The sequence below is a fragment of the Podarcis liolepis genome (genome assembly GCF_965112155.1).
Source record: "Podarcis liolepis genome assembly, chromosome: 2".
Classification (NCBI taxonomy): Eukaryota; Metazoa; Chordata; class Lepidosauria; order Squamata; family Lacertidae; genus Podarcis; species Podarcis liolepis.
In genome coordinates this window covers 84,346,962-84,360,076 of record NC_139555.1, presented here as the reverse complement: position 1 = coordinate 84,360,076, position 13,115 = coordinate 84,346,962, and the positions used below count along the sequence as shown (strand labels likewise).

The window sequence follows — 13,115 nt, the reverse complement described above, 5'->3', positions numbered from 1 at the left end:
TGGGCCCTGGAGGTTAGGACGATGCTCCCTTGCAATGCCCCTTTTTCCGCCCTCCAGCTTGTGCTGCTTCTCTCGCTCGTTTGGCCTTTGTTTTCTCCCGGATGCCTTCCCGGAGTCCTCGGCTTCCTCTTCAGCTTAGTTGCGAGGAGAGAGACGGAGAGAGAGACCCCCAGCCCACCCTCTTCCAAAGCAGGAGGGGAGCCATGGCGATCCGGGTAAGAAAGGGGAGAAGTGGGGGCAGCCGGCCCGGGCAGCACGGCTCCTCCCGCTCTGCTCCTGGGGCCGGAGGGTGGGCTGAGATGGTGGGCTTGTCAGGGAGCCAAGGCCGATCGACCCACCCACTGCCTTTGCCATTCTCCCCAGCACGCACCGCGAGCAGACCCTGGCCAAGCGAGACGTGAGCTCTGGGAGGCGCCCCTTGTCCTTCAGGCTCAGTGTGCGCCCGGAGAGACGAGAGGTGACCGGGGCAAGCAGCCCATCTCTACCAGGAGTGTGCGCCACGATCAGGCCGGTCCCAGATGCTGCCGGCCTTTTCAGATCTTCAACCCGCTTCATTTTTGTTTGCGTGGTTTTGTTTTCAAGAGAAGCCGCTGTTTCTCACCAAAACCTAAAGTCTTTCCTACACGCACACAATGCGTAATCTAAACAATACAGCAGCAACCAGGAAACGCGGGTTCTCCTCTCTCTCCTGCCGGACGTTTTCCTTCCCCAGGTAAAAATTCTGGAGAGGGAGGAGAAGCAGCGGCAGCGAGAGATCCCTCCAAGCACAGAAGCAGCCCTGGAACGCGGAGGGGACCTTCCCAAATCAAAGGAAGGTCAAGGGGTCGTGGGGGGTTCAGTGTCAAGCCAGCGCTAGAAAATATGATATTCCCCCAATATCGCGTTGTGAAGGGCTTCCGGCTCCACCAGGACTGGCAGCCGGGAGGGAGGGAGCGAGGGAGAGACCAGCTTGCTCCCCCCCCCCTCGTTCATGATCTGAACCTTTTCTCCTGTTCTAATATTAGCTTTGCCTTTACCACAAAACGATATTTTAAAGTGACATGCAACATGCAGAATTATTTCACTCCCCAGCCCCAGTGACAAGAGACGGAAAGAAAAGCTTCGATTTTGTTACTCGGGAATAAAGTTGGACGCATTTTGATTTACCTGAGAGCCTTCCCCGCCCCGCCCCGCCTTCGCCTGCCCTGTCGAGGTTTCAGAGGGGTGTTGGGATGTGTGTGTGTGTGTGTGTGTGTGTGTGTGTGTGTGTGTGTGTGTGTAGCTGGGGCATGTTTTTAATTAATAAATGAGCAAACATTTTACAAATTTCCAAATTACCAAAATCCCAGAGGCCAGATCGAGACCCTCCACTGAGGCATTGTGGGATAAAAAGGTAATTTCATTGTTTTCTCGCCTAGATGCGCTCCTGTACCTCTCTGAAATGCTGGCATAAATGCGTGCATAATGATGCGCTGTGCGTTCAAACCACCGTTTTAAATATTGCCCTTTCCCGCACTCAGCAAAGCTGCGGGTGTTTCCCCCTTTTTTCCGAGGGGGGTGTTAAAGGAAGCTGTTTGTTTTAGACAGGTGATAAAATCGCAGTTAACGAGCTGATAATTCGCCTTGTTTGTTTTAAAAGACAAATTGTAAAGATTAATCAAGCTGCTTGATTTATGGCGAGCGAGAGACCCTAAGGCTGCCCAGGAAACTCCCCTGAAGCCCCGCGTGTCAGGTTACCCTGCAGCCGGCTCCTGCCACTTCCCCACCGGGAGAGAGCCAGCCGGCCCACCGCCCGCGCCGAGGGAGCCTCGCCCCGCCGCGCATCCTTCGCAGGCCGAAAAGCGCGCAAAAACTCTCGTTCAAAAACAGCGACGCGGCAACATTCCCAGCGGCCGCGTTCCTCCTCTCCAGCTCCCCGTTACCTTCTTTCATGGCTTTTGCACAAAAGGCAACTTGCCTCCCCTTTCTCCTCAGATCCTCTGCATTATTATTAGTGCCTGCCACTAGCATGGCTAAATTTGGGATTTTAGGAATGGCTTTTGTTTTGTGCTTTTGCCTTGCGCCTCGTCTCTTTTCCCTGCTTCGGCTCAGATCTCTAAATCTTTCTTTCAAATCCAACACATAGAGGAGCCCTCGCCACTGTTTTAAATGTTGCCTTTTCTGCGGCGGTTTAATTGGGGACGAAGTGTGGGGTTGTTCCTGGATCCTTGCTAGCAGCGAAGGGAGCAAGGGCGCCCGACTGCCCAGGAGAGACTCCCCCGGATCATTTACTGGAGATCGGATTCCGCCTCCCTCCGTGCCTCGTTGTAACGAGGGTGAAAGCTGTGAATTCTTCCCCCTTAACTCGTTTCTCTCGGCTCCTTCTTCCTTGAGCGAGCAGCGCGTCTCCAGTTTCTTTAAAAAAAAGCAAAAGCAAAAAAGCAGCCCTCTCCGCTGGCTAGCAACTCTATCTGCGCTTTCTGAGGTCGGGTTGCTATTAAATGCATCGCTGCAGCCGACTACTCCGAGTAAGGAAACGAAGGAGAGCAAGGCATGCGCGCGTGCGTGTGTGTGAGCGTGTGTTGGGGCCTCTTATTTAATTAATTCACTCATCGGAACATCAACTAACCCGCACAAGGACCACGGGTGCAGCAGCTTAACTAATTTTCTGGGGCTGAGATTCAGCCCGCTTCACACGGCTGGTTAAACAACTATTCTGTCAATTTTATTAAAGTCCTCTCTGGAGAGAATCTGCTTGAATGGGCAGCGGGCTGCGGCGGCACTGCAGCAGCCAGCCGGCTCCAATCCCTGACAAATCTCTGCGTGGGCCGAAGAAGCAGCCTGCGCCGTCTCTCCCCGAGCCTCCCATCAGGATTTCGGGGGGCGATCGGTTGTTTGGTGGACTCTATGCGGGGAACGCCAGATTCAGAAAGGGAAGACAATTTTAAGACACCCCGCGTTGTTTTCCTTACAGATGCACGTAACGGGATGCATTTTATACAACAGCAGCAGGTTCGAGACAGGCAGAGGGAACGCGGGTGGTTATATTTCGTCCCAGGAAAAGGTTGGCAGCTGCCTCCTACCAATGAACAGGGAGGTATTAATCGAGTCAATGTATATAATTCGAGGACAGAGATCGCTCGGGCAAACTCCCTTCTTTCCTTTTTTTGTTTTGGTTCCCTTTTGTTTTTAAGTTGCAGAAGTTTTGGTCTAGGTAAATTCTTCCCTGGGATTAAAAATAACAACCCGCCTCCTTTTTAATATACTATAAATGCATTTCCGGTTAGGGAATGATGTACTGCTATAGATGCACATCTGCTCCCTATCCCTCGCATTCAATTTGCTTTTGACGGGAGAGTCCCCAGATTTTACTCCGTGGTTTTATCTGAATGGACATGCGAGGCCATCTCGCTGAGATGACTCCCACCATGTTTGCACTCGCAACACACACGCGCGCACTCAAAAGCAGCTGTTAATTGTGTCTTTCAAGGTAGGCAGGCACCTGTGCCAGTGATAAGAGCAGGGGGAGACCCCCATTGTGAACAGACATAACAAAGACTGTTTATTTACACGCGCTGCTCGTTTTCTCCCTCTCTCTCTCCTCACCCCAGACTGGGTCTCCACCCCTTCCTAATTTATCTTAGTTTAAGAGACTTTTAAAAAAGGAAATAATAGGAAGGGAGCCATTCCTATAGTCACCACGAGCTCTGACCCCAGAGAGCATTTGCCTGTGCTGGATATTCACCAACAGCAGTTTCCTCCACGTCCACAATCGCCTCTAGATTCGCTGCTGCTTCTCTCCAGGACACTACGTGTCACTCCGTGGCTCCTCCTGACCCCAAACACTCCCCAACTTTTGCCACACAAGCTGACCGGGTCTTCTCTCCAGCTCCGACACTTTCGAGTCTGATTTCATTCCAGTTATTTGCACCTCGCTGCAAATAAAAACAAGCGACCTCTCCTAACGCTCCCGCGCGCCCCTTCCGCAGAAGGCGGCTCACAGCACCCAAGGGTGCTGCCGCCACGTTTCTCCCTCGTAGCGGGAAACCCGAGCTGAGACCTGCCTCGCTTCTGCTGCCTTAGGATCTTCTACACGACGGGGCGGGTCACCCTTTGAACCGCCGTCTCTTCAGACCTTTTGTGTGGAGATCCGTGCGGATCTCGACGGCAAACTCCGCAGGCGGCAGCGCTCCGCTCTCGCTGCCTTTTACGCACACGCCAAACTCGCCCTTTCCAGCCGCAACAGTCACCATTTCTCCCTCCCTCCCTGCCTGTATGTAACCAAGTCACCAGAGCAAAGTGGTACCGAGAGAAAGAGAGAGGGAGGGAGCAGCCAATATATATAACCCCTAATGAAAAGGCGGCTCCACATCCAGGGCAGCGGGCAGCGCTGGAGAAAGGAACGGGCTTCCTCGGGCCGCCGAAGCAAAAAAAGGGAAATCTAGAGCTACTCACCCAGCAGTGGCGAGCAAGGGAGGTCTCCCCGGACGCCGCATCCCAGACAGCTCCTCAGTGCCAGCAGGGGGTTGAAGGGAAAGATATTGGTGGCGGCCGGGAGGGGGCGGAGGAGCCGCGGGAGGGAGGGGGGAGGGGCAGCCAGGAGCAACGCTGGTCTGGGGGGAGGGGGGGGAGCCGCAGGCTGAGCCGACGGCCAGGCGGAGGCTGCAGCAGCCCCAGCCCCGCTCAGCGCTCCAACAAGCCGGCCAAGGCAGGTACAGAAATAGAAGCACGTACAAGTGGCGTCAGACTCTCTCTCTCTCTCTCTCTCTCTGTCTCTCACACACACGCACCACACACCCCGCTCTCTCGTCTTCCGGGTTAGCCGTCCAGGCAGGCAGGCAGGCACCCCAGCGTTAGTCGTGCGCTGCAGCTGCAGGTAGCGAGAGAGCCAAAGAGCCACTCGCCTCTCCAAAGGTCTCTGCTGCAAAGGACTAGCGCGGAAGGGGGGGGGGCTGTAGATAAAGGGCGGGCTGCTTTAGAGCGGGGAGGGGGGACACACGCTGCACACCCCGTAGGATTTTTGTTTCGTTTTGTTTCCCCATCAATGCATTCCAGATTTTGTCTCCTCCCTCCTCCCTGTTCAGTTTTGTTCAGCCCAATCCTCTTGTACGTCTTCTCGGAAGTAAATCCCTCCGAGCGGAGCAGCTTGGGCGGGATGGCAGCAGCCAGGAAGGGCCCCCCGCCCTCGCGCGTGTTTACTCGGGAGTAAGCCTCGCTGCGCCCAGTGAGATAGAGCGTCGGTTTGCAGTTGGAGGGGGGGGGGCAAGGCATGGGCAGTTCTCTCCTCGAGGGCTGGATCCGGGAATGTCCAGCACCATCTCTTTCTCTCTCTCTCTCTCTCTCTCTCTCTCTCTCTCTCTCTCTCTCTCTCCCTCCCTTCGATTGCTGGCTCTTTGTTTCGTTGAGCCATCACGGGCTCATATTCGGACTTGGCCGTAGAGACTGACTGAAAACGGAGGGGGAAGTTCCGAAAGCAAACTCGGGGCCTCTTTCCCAGCCCAGATGCTGCCCCCCCCACCACACACCTCAGCCTCTCGTGAGCCATATAGGTGGGGATCAGGCGCGCACACCTAGCTCCGGGTTGGGGTTTTTGAGAATGGCAAGGAGTGAATCTGACTTGCAGGGCGAGCGAATGGAAAAAGCCAGCAGCGCCCAGCTGGGGCCAGAGAGCTCTCACGTCTGTCTATGGAGCCACCCAAAATTCCTCACCAGCCCCATTTCCGAGGGCAACCCGCTTCCTGCAGGCAGGGTCCCTGCTTCCTCACCCCCTTTCATGGGCTTTAGTGGGGCTTTATGTTGTTTTTTAAACGATTATTCATTTTCTTCTGTCCTCCCTTTTGTTTCTCTTCAAATACGGCCAATGATACCAGTGCTTTTGAATGGGTGCTAACGGGGTTGTACAATTAAACTATCAACCACTTAACTACGAGGTCCGTTTAAGCTTCGTTAAAAACGACAACATATACATATACATATACATATACATATACATATACATATACATATACATATACATATACATATACATACGTGTATGTATGTATGTATGTATATGTTATGAAAGCCTCCTGCATTTCCAAGTCCTCGTTGCCCCCACCATTTCCTTCAATCTGTTAATTTGTACTGGATATTCTCCCCTTTTTGAGCCTGCTTCTCGTTTCACCTTCCTAGTCTTCTCTCTTTTCCCCTTTCAAATCCTGACCACCAGATGCACCTGACACTCAGCCTGCAAATACATTTTATTAACCTGCAATTTGTCAGCCACTAAGCACCAGCCACCCGCCCCTCTCCCCGCAACCCATCTCCTCTGTCCGCCCCTCTGCCGCTTCGCCAGCTCCCCGCTTCATTCCACACCAGTTAGAATCGAAAAATAGTTTTATCACTTTGCAAAACAAAAACAAAAAAAGAAAAGGCGAGGTTGGCTTGAACTCAGGCCCACATACCTGGGGGTTCATAAAAAGTCGTGCAATGCCCCCTTGAAAGGGCTCTTGCAACCTGGGAGGGATCGATGTCCTGAATTAATATTTTTTTTAATGCGTGTTGACATCGGTTCAGCGGTGCCCGCCCGCCTTCCTTTCCCACGCAACGCCCCGGACTCGTTTCTCCAAGAGAAAAACGCTTCGGGGTGGAGGCTGTAAAAGAGAGCCAAGCGGGAGACGGAAATTTGGTCCGTTTCAGAAACAGGCCACGAGTGTTTTGCAAAATGGGATCCTGCCATTTTGCAGCACGGAGATGCATCATTTGTCCAGAGGACTATTCATCAAAGTGAATTCATGGATCCTTTGGGGAGCGAGAAATGGGCGGGTCATTTTCTTTTCTTTTCTTCTTTCAAAATGACTTGCTTTAAGATACCGTTGATGGGCCCAGAGACAACCTTTTTTGGGTTATATAAAAGATGCAAGAAACAAACGAGCCGGCACAGCCCCCGCGCGTGATACTGGGAGGTAAGCCGCACTCTTTCAACGGGACTTACTCCCTAGTAGTGTTTAGGACTCGCATCCGTAAAGGAGGAAGGGATCCTGCTCCAGTCTGCATACAAATGTTAGTTGCTGCTAAAGGAGAGTCGACGCAGAGTTGCCCTTTATGAGTAATTTGTGGGATGCAGCCAAATTGGTAAGACTTAGAAATGTCAGCTAAGACAGAAAGGAAAATAATAGTAATAATACATTCTGCTCACTGGTGCTTTCATTATTATTATTATTATTATTATTATTATTATTATTATTATTATTATTATTAATTCTCATCATCATCGCTATTTGAATCCATACAATTTGAGTCGTTTTTTATCTGCGTTTAGTGCGTTATAGTTAATTTATTTTAAATAGACGTTTTGTCTGTGTAGTCAGCTTGTAAGCGGGTTTTCTTTTTAACTACACTTGAGAGGAAAGTTGTTATTTTAATATTTATTTATGTAAAGGATGTATACGCTAATTATTTGGCTAGCCACACATACGCACGTGTGATGCCTGGAGTCTCACATCCGTCTCATAGGAAATGGCTATTTACAGACACAGAGACACACAAACACACCCTCAGCCTTACGATTGCTATATAGGTTACTCTCCGCTTAGCTTCTTCTCGTCTTGCGGACCTAACCTGCTCCCACCACAGCCTTCCCCTCTCCCTGCTGAAATCATCTCCCGTAATGCGCTGGCGGGGGATTCGCCGCGACTTCGAATCCCGACAACGGAGGAAGGTGAGGGTAGTGTGCAAAAGGAAGAAGAGGAGGAAGGGTCGGTGAGAGAAGAAAGAATTATTTTTAAAGCTGACCCCAGCAGAAAAAATAAAAAGAAACAAAAAAGGGGGAGGGTGGGATGGGGGGGATCGGGAAGAGGCTAGTCGCCTAGAGTTGGATAGTTCTAAAACATGCAAAGCTGTGCAAATCTTCTGCACGGGACCGGGACTGAGAAAGCTCCCTGGGCAAGCAGGTGCAGAAAGACCAGAAACAGGAGAGGGTGGGGGGAAATCCTCGGAACTGCGGGGGTTTCCAGGGAAGAAGAAAAAACCCTCAACCCCCCTTCAAAAGAACCCCGTCCTCTTAAAACACGCACACAAATCTCAGAACAATAGGTTGGGGAAAGTGTGCCCGCGCGCGTGTGATTGTGGAGGAGGGAGGGAAGAGATGAAACAGGGCAGGGGGTATTTTTTTTTTTTTTACTTTCTTTTCCCCCTCCACTTCTCTCTTTGCTGATTTTTTCTCTCTCCTCCCCCTCCCCAAGTGGGAAGGTCGAGTTTGTGTGTGTGTGTGTCTTTTTTTTATAATGCACAAACATACACGGCCTCATAAGATTGGTTTCTGAAAGGACTCATCGCCCTGCGATGCCTTCTGGCTGTTTTCTGTTCTTTGGCCCGTGACAAATAAAATACTGTAGAATAAAACAAATCCTTGCGCACCTCTCCCATCGGAGGGGTGGCTCCGTGGGCTGAGAAGAGCGTGTTTTGGTTTCCAGAACTCCCTAGTAAAATTTTCTTGTGTAACTATAAAGAAAGAGGATCTTTTTTTCTCCCCTTCCTGTTAGAAGGGTCTTCAGCCTGTAAAATGCGCTTCAGTTTCTGGACAGAAGTGACATTTTATTTCCCCTATGATTTTAAGACGCTGTTAATTAGAAACTCATTTCAAGCCGCTCCATAAAGCCAAAAGCACTTTCATCTGGGTGTCTTTCATCAGGCACACTTAACAGCACAAACTACACGATGGCCGGGAGTCCCAGCCCATAATTCCACCTTCCCTGAATCGTCCTCGTGTCTAAAAATCGCTATTTTTAGCAGAAGATAATTATTTACTTCTCGCAGGTACCAACAGCAAGTCTGTTTTCTAGAGAGCTCTTAGCCACTTACTTTTCTTTTCTTTTTAATGCAGCACCTTTGTCCCTTATTTAATATAGATTCCATGTACGTATTACACCAACATGCTCATATTTATACAGCTAAGAAAATGTGTCCTATATAAATACATAGAGAGAGGTTCCTGCATGTAGCCCGTGCTTTGGTAGCATAACCCAACCTGGCTGATCTGCCCTCCCCCCACCCCCGACATCCCAAACCACGTCTGATTAAAAACCCCTTTTAAAATCACAGCCCCGGGACTTGTTTGTTTATTTGTTTTCCGAAAGGGTTAGCAAAAAGCGCGCCACCGAAGGCAAAGAAAAAAGGCTGGCTTTATTTCGCTTACTCGGCGACAACTCTTTCTCTCGGGCCCTCCGGAGCTGCTTAGTTCGTTGTCACCGGGCATTAGCCCCTCTTGAAAAAGACAAGTCCCCAGGGTGGAGTTGGGGGAAGCCGGTGTCCATCTCCGCGCCCCCCACCCCCCCCCCGCGCCCAACAGTGCTTTCCTCCCAAGTGTGCATGGCAGGAACAAAGAAGCGCGCCCCCCCTTCCCCACCACCCCACACCAGGTGCCTCTCCAGGTGGCCTCGATGGGGGGCATCTCTGCCGCCAGCTGACCCCAAGCCCCTCTCCCTGCGCTGCCCAACTCGGAGTGGGTCAGCCCGGAACCCCTCCGGCATCGCTTAGACCAAGTCAGTGCTGTCTGCACTGGTCGGCAGCGTCTCCCCGGGATTTCAGGCAGGCAGGGAGGCCCTCCTAGCTCCAGGATTCAGCCTGGCACCCTCTGCATGCCAAGCAGGTGTTTCGCTACTGAGATACAGCGCTTCTCCCTGCGCGCCATCCAGTGTTTCATCTCTCTCTCTCTCATTTCCTCCTTTTCGTTGCTGGCCTTGGAATCACGCGCTTACCTTTGCTCTCTTCCGAGGTGCTTCCTCTCCGCGCGCTCCTGTAGCTCCTGAGCCCCTTTTCTTTCTCCTCCTTGGGATTGTGTGGGTTCCCCACCACCACCCAGTCTCTCTGTCTGTCTGTCTCTCTCTCTCTTGCCTTTCACCCCCCACACTTTCTCTGCCGTTGGGGTGGGTGGAGGAGAGCAGCTTTAACCGAGGCTCCCTTCCCGAGGAGGACTTGGGCTCCGCAGCTGGCACATCTGGATTCGCTGAGAGAGACAGGCGGGGAGAGCGCGCGCAAAGAGCGACGACGGCGACCACCCTTTCGCCTCTGCCCCGGCGCTCCCCTCGGCGGATCTGAATAAAGAAGGAGCGCCAGGGGGCAAGGAGCGGCTGATGAATGGGCAGGAGGCAAGGCGAGCGAGATCGGTTGCCAGGAATTGGGGTGGGTGAGGGGAGGGGGGGGAGAGAGAGAGAAGTCAGCTCAAAACCTGGCAGCGAATTTCTCTCCTCCTCCGGCTTCCCCCTCCGCTCCTCCTCCCGCGCTCAGAGATGGCACGGCGAGCCCGTGCGCGCGTCCTCTGCGCGCATTTATGTACATAATCAGCCAGCTCGGCCCCTCGCCTTCATTTGCATCATTACAATATCTGTACAAGCGCCTCGCATTGTCTGCGGCTTGCACCTTTTGTTGCCTTCCCTGTCACAGGCGACGCGACTTGACTTTCATATTTCCCAATGAACTGATATTATTCCAGAGACGCGCACCCGCCGCCGTCGCCAACTCTCTGCACGCCCCCCCCCAACCCACTCCGGGGCGCAGGGAGTCGCACAAAAGAAAGTCTCCCCGTCCCAAGGAAGAGGGGCGAGAGGGGGGGTCGGAGCTCAAAAGTCGTAGGCCCCCGCAAAAAAGCCACCAACATCCCCAGCCCATCACCCGCATTCCAGACCTCTTTTAAAAATTTTTCCTATTGATTTAAACCGGGGGTGGGTGCGGGGGGAGCGGGGTTGCCAACCTCCCTCCCCGCAGTTCACAGCTCCTTGGTCTTACGTGGGCTGGGGAGAAAAGTCTTCGACTGAACCCTCTCACCTGTTTTATCACGTTGTCTTCTCTCTCTGCTCCCCCCTCCGCCCATCGCCCAAGCTTTTGGTCCTAACTTCTTCTAAACTGGACTTCATAGACCTAGCTGGGAAAGTGTTTGTGTCTAGGTGTGTGAGGGCGCGCAAGGACGCTTGGAAAAGGCAGCGAGAGCCGCCCTTCAGCCATTGTTGCAGGAAGAGGAAAGGAAAGGAAGAAAAGATCTTGAAATTCATAAATTCTTGGCCCATTAGGCTAGTCAGCCGGAACTAATAGGTTGGGAAATGGTTGGAAGTCAAAGACGCCACCGCTTTTAAGGGCTGGCGAAATCGTGAGCTTTTTATTTCCTTGTTTGGCCTACAAATATCTTGGGCTAGCTAGGGATCTTCTTCTGGTTTGTTGGCTTGTTTGTTTGTTTGTTGTTCCACATTTACTAGCTAACACACACACACACACACACACACACACACACACTCCTCCATCACCTTGCCAGATCGCAGCCAATCAAATTATTTGTTTTGTCCCTTTCGCAAAAAAGGGCACTTCTGTTCTTTGCGTGGCAGAGGATGAGGGTGAAAAAAAGCGTATGAGGGATGGACAAAGCAAAAGGAGTGTGAGTTTGTGTGTGTGTGTGTGTGTGTGTGTGTGTGTGTGTGTGAACAACAACTTGAAGCAGCCATAAGAGAAAGTCAAATGCCCAACAGCCCAGTCCTTCCCTGGCCGTGTTTCTTCGGTGACCACGGTGCGACTGACGACCGGCTGTATAGCTTGTAGTCTTAACTCCCCTTTCTTTCAATGGGGCTTAAGGAACGACGCCTTGGATGTCTCGGGTTTGCTCCTACGGTCTCAAATCCGAGGTCCCCACAAGTTAAAAACCGCCACCACCGCCGCTTAATATTTTTATGCTCATAGTAAGGAACAGGAAAACTTCACATGTATGGTAAAAAAAGGAGTGTGTGTGTGTGTGTGTGTGTGTGTGTGTAAGAGTTTCAGTGGAAAAGAATTATCATCATAATGGTATGTGGGATATATATATATATATATATATATATATATATATATATATACACACACACCCCAAGGAGAAGGGGGTGGAATCCTATTTTGCTGGCATTTTCTGTCTGTCTTTGTGATATGGTTCAGGAGGGGAAAGGGCCCCTTGATATGCTGCAGATAATTCTTATCAGTCCGAAGCAGCCCATTGCCAAAGTAACTGGTTTAATTACCCTCCTGTATCACTCTTCATTCTAGGAGATGAGATACATAACTAGATTTATTCAAGTATGTTTTAAATCTCCTCCCTCCCTTCCTCCCCCCCGCCATGTTTTTTTTTGCAGTTCCAGGTACAGTACTGGGAATCTGAGGCATGGAAAGAACAGCAAATGCTTCTCCACTGAACAAACTGGTGTGAAATGGAATCACTTGCAAAGCTTGGGCGGGGAAAGGGTTAAGTCGGACGTGTGTGTTGCCAATTCATAGTGGGACTGGAGCCTGGAGACCTTGCGGGGAGATACAGTGGCTTATGGGGGATGGGGTGGGTTAATGTGTTGTGGTGTAGCAATACCAGTACTAATACCCTGCTGTTATTGATATTCTGCCCCATCGTAATAGTCTGTACTTTCTGAGCGGTATGGAAGTTTATAGGGGTCAGTAAACACACACACACACACACACACACACACACACACACACACCCCCTTACTCCTCAAAATTCAACACTCGCCCAACTTTCCATGCCGCCCCCGTCTTCCCTCCGCCTTCATTTCATCCCCACCCGCCACGATTCTTCCATGATTATGAAATGATGGTGTTTCGCTCTCTCTGGGCTGCCCTGGTTAGATTTCCTACTGAAGATGTAGTCTTTCAACTATGAAAAGAAAAAGAGAGAGAAGAAGACGTGGGGTATTGGTAAAGGGAATAGAAAAGAAAACCCCCACCTCTTTCTCCCTCTCCTCGCGCGGTAACAATCTTATTCTACATATGAAAACATGATAAACATTAAGTTGCGTAATGATGATGATGATGATGATGATAATGCTGCCAGGTTTTTTATTATTATTATTATTATGGGCAGCCCAATATTTTCGAAACGGATTTTTAAAAATGTATTTGTGTGTGTGTGTATGTGTGTATTCCCAAAGCCTGGAGACTCTGGGCTCAGCAGCTCCCGAGGTTCTCTCCCTTATTATTACTATCCAGGAGTAATTTTTCATCTCTGCTAGCTAATCTTTGTTCCTTGTGAAGATAATGAATAGTCCAATCCTTATCTCCTGGGCTCCTGGAGGCTGCAGGAGAATGGGGTTGAACAGGGTTGAAAATTGGTTCCAAAGTGCTGCTGAATAAATGCTGTTCCTTATCTCTCGCTT

At 51.0% G+C, this 13,115-nt stretch overlaps 2 protein-coding genes across 13 annotated transcripts in view; one reads left to right on the top strand and one right to left on the bottom strand.

The window, feature by feature from the left end:
- GATA2 (GATA binding protein 2) overlaps positions 1-13,115 on the bottom strand; it is a gene marked incomplete at its 5' end in the record, with an annotated part of 197,344 nt that overhangs the window by 24,660 nt on the left and 159,569 nt on the right. The gene's annotated exons all lie outside the window — the stretch shown is intronic.
- Positions 1-13,115, top strand: part of LOC310700217 (uncharacterized protein) — a 75,137-nt gene that overhangs the window by 9,955 nt on the left and 52,067 nt on the right. For 6 of the 12 annotated variants that reach the window (XR_014522491.1, XR_014522492.1, XR_014522493.1 and 3 more), the window contains one exon: positions 12,087-13,113. The exons of the other annotated variants lie outside the window; for them this stretch is intronic. The gene's annotated coding sequence lies outside the window, so the exon portion shown is untranslated. Of the gene's footprint in view, positions 1-12,086; positions 13,114-13,115 lie in introns of those variants that run through there. 12 annotated transcript variants of the gene reach the window in all.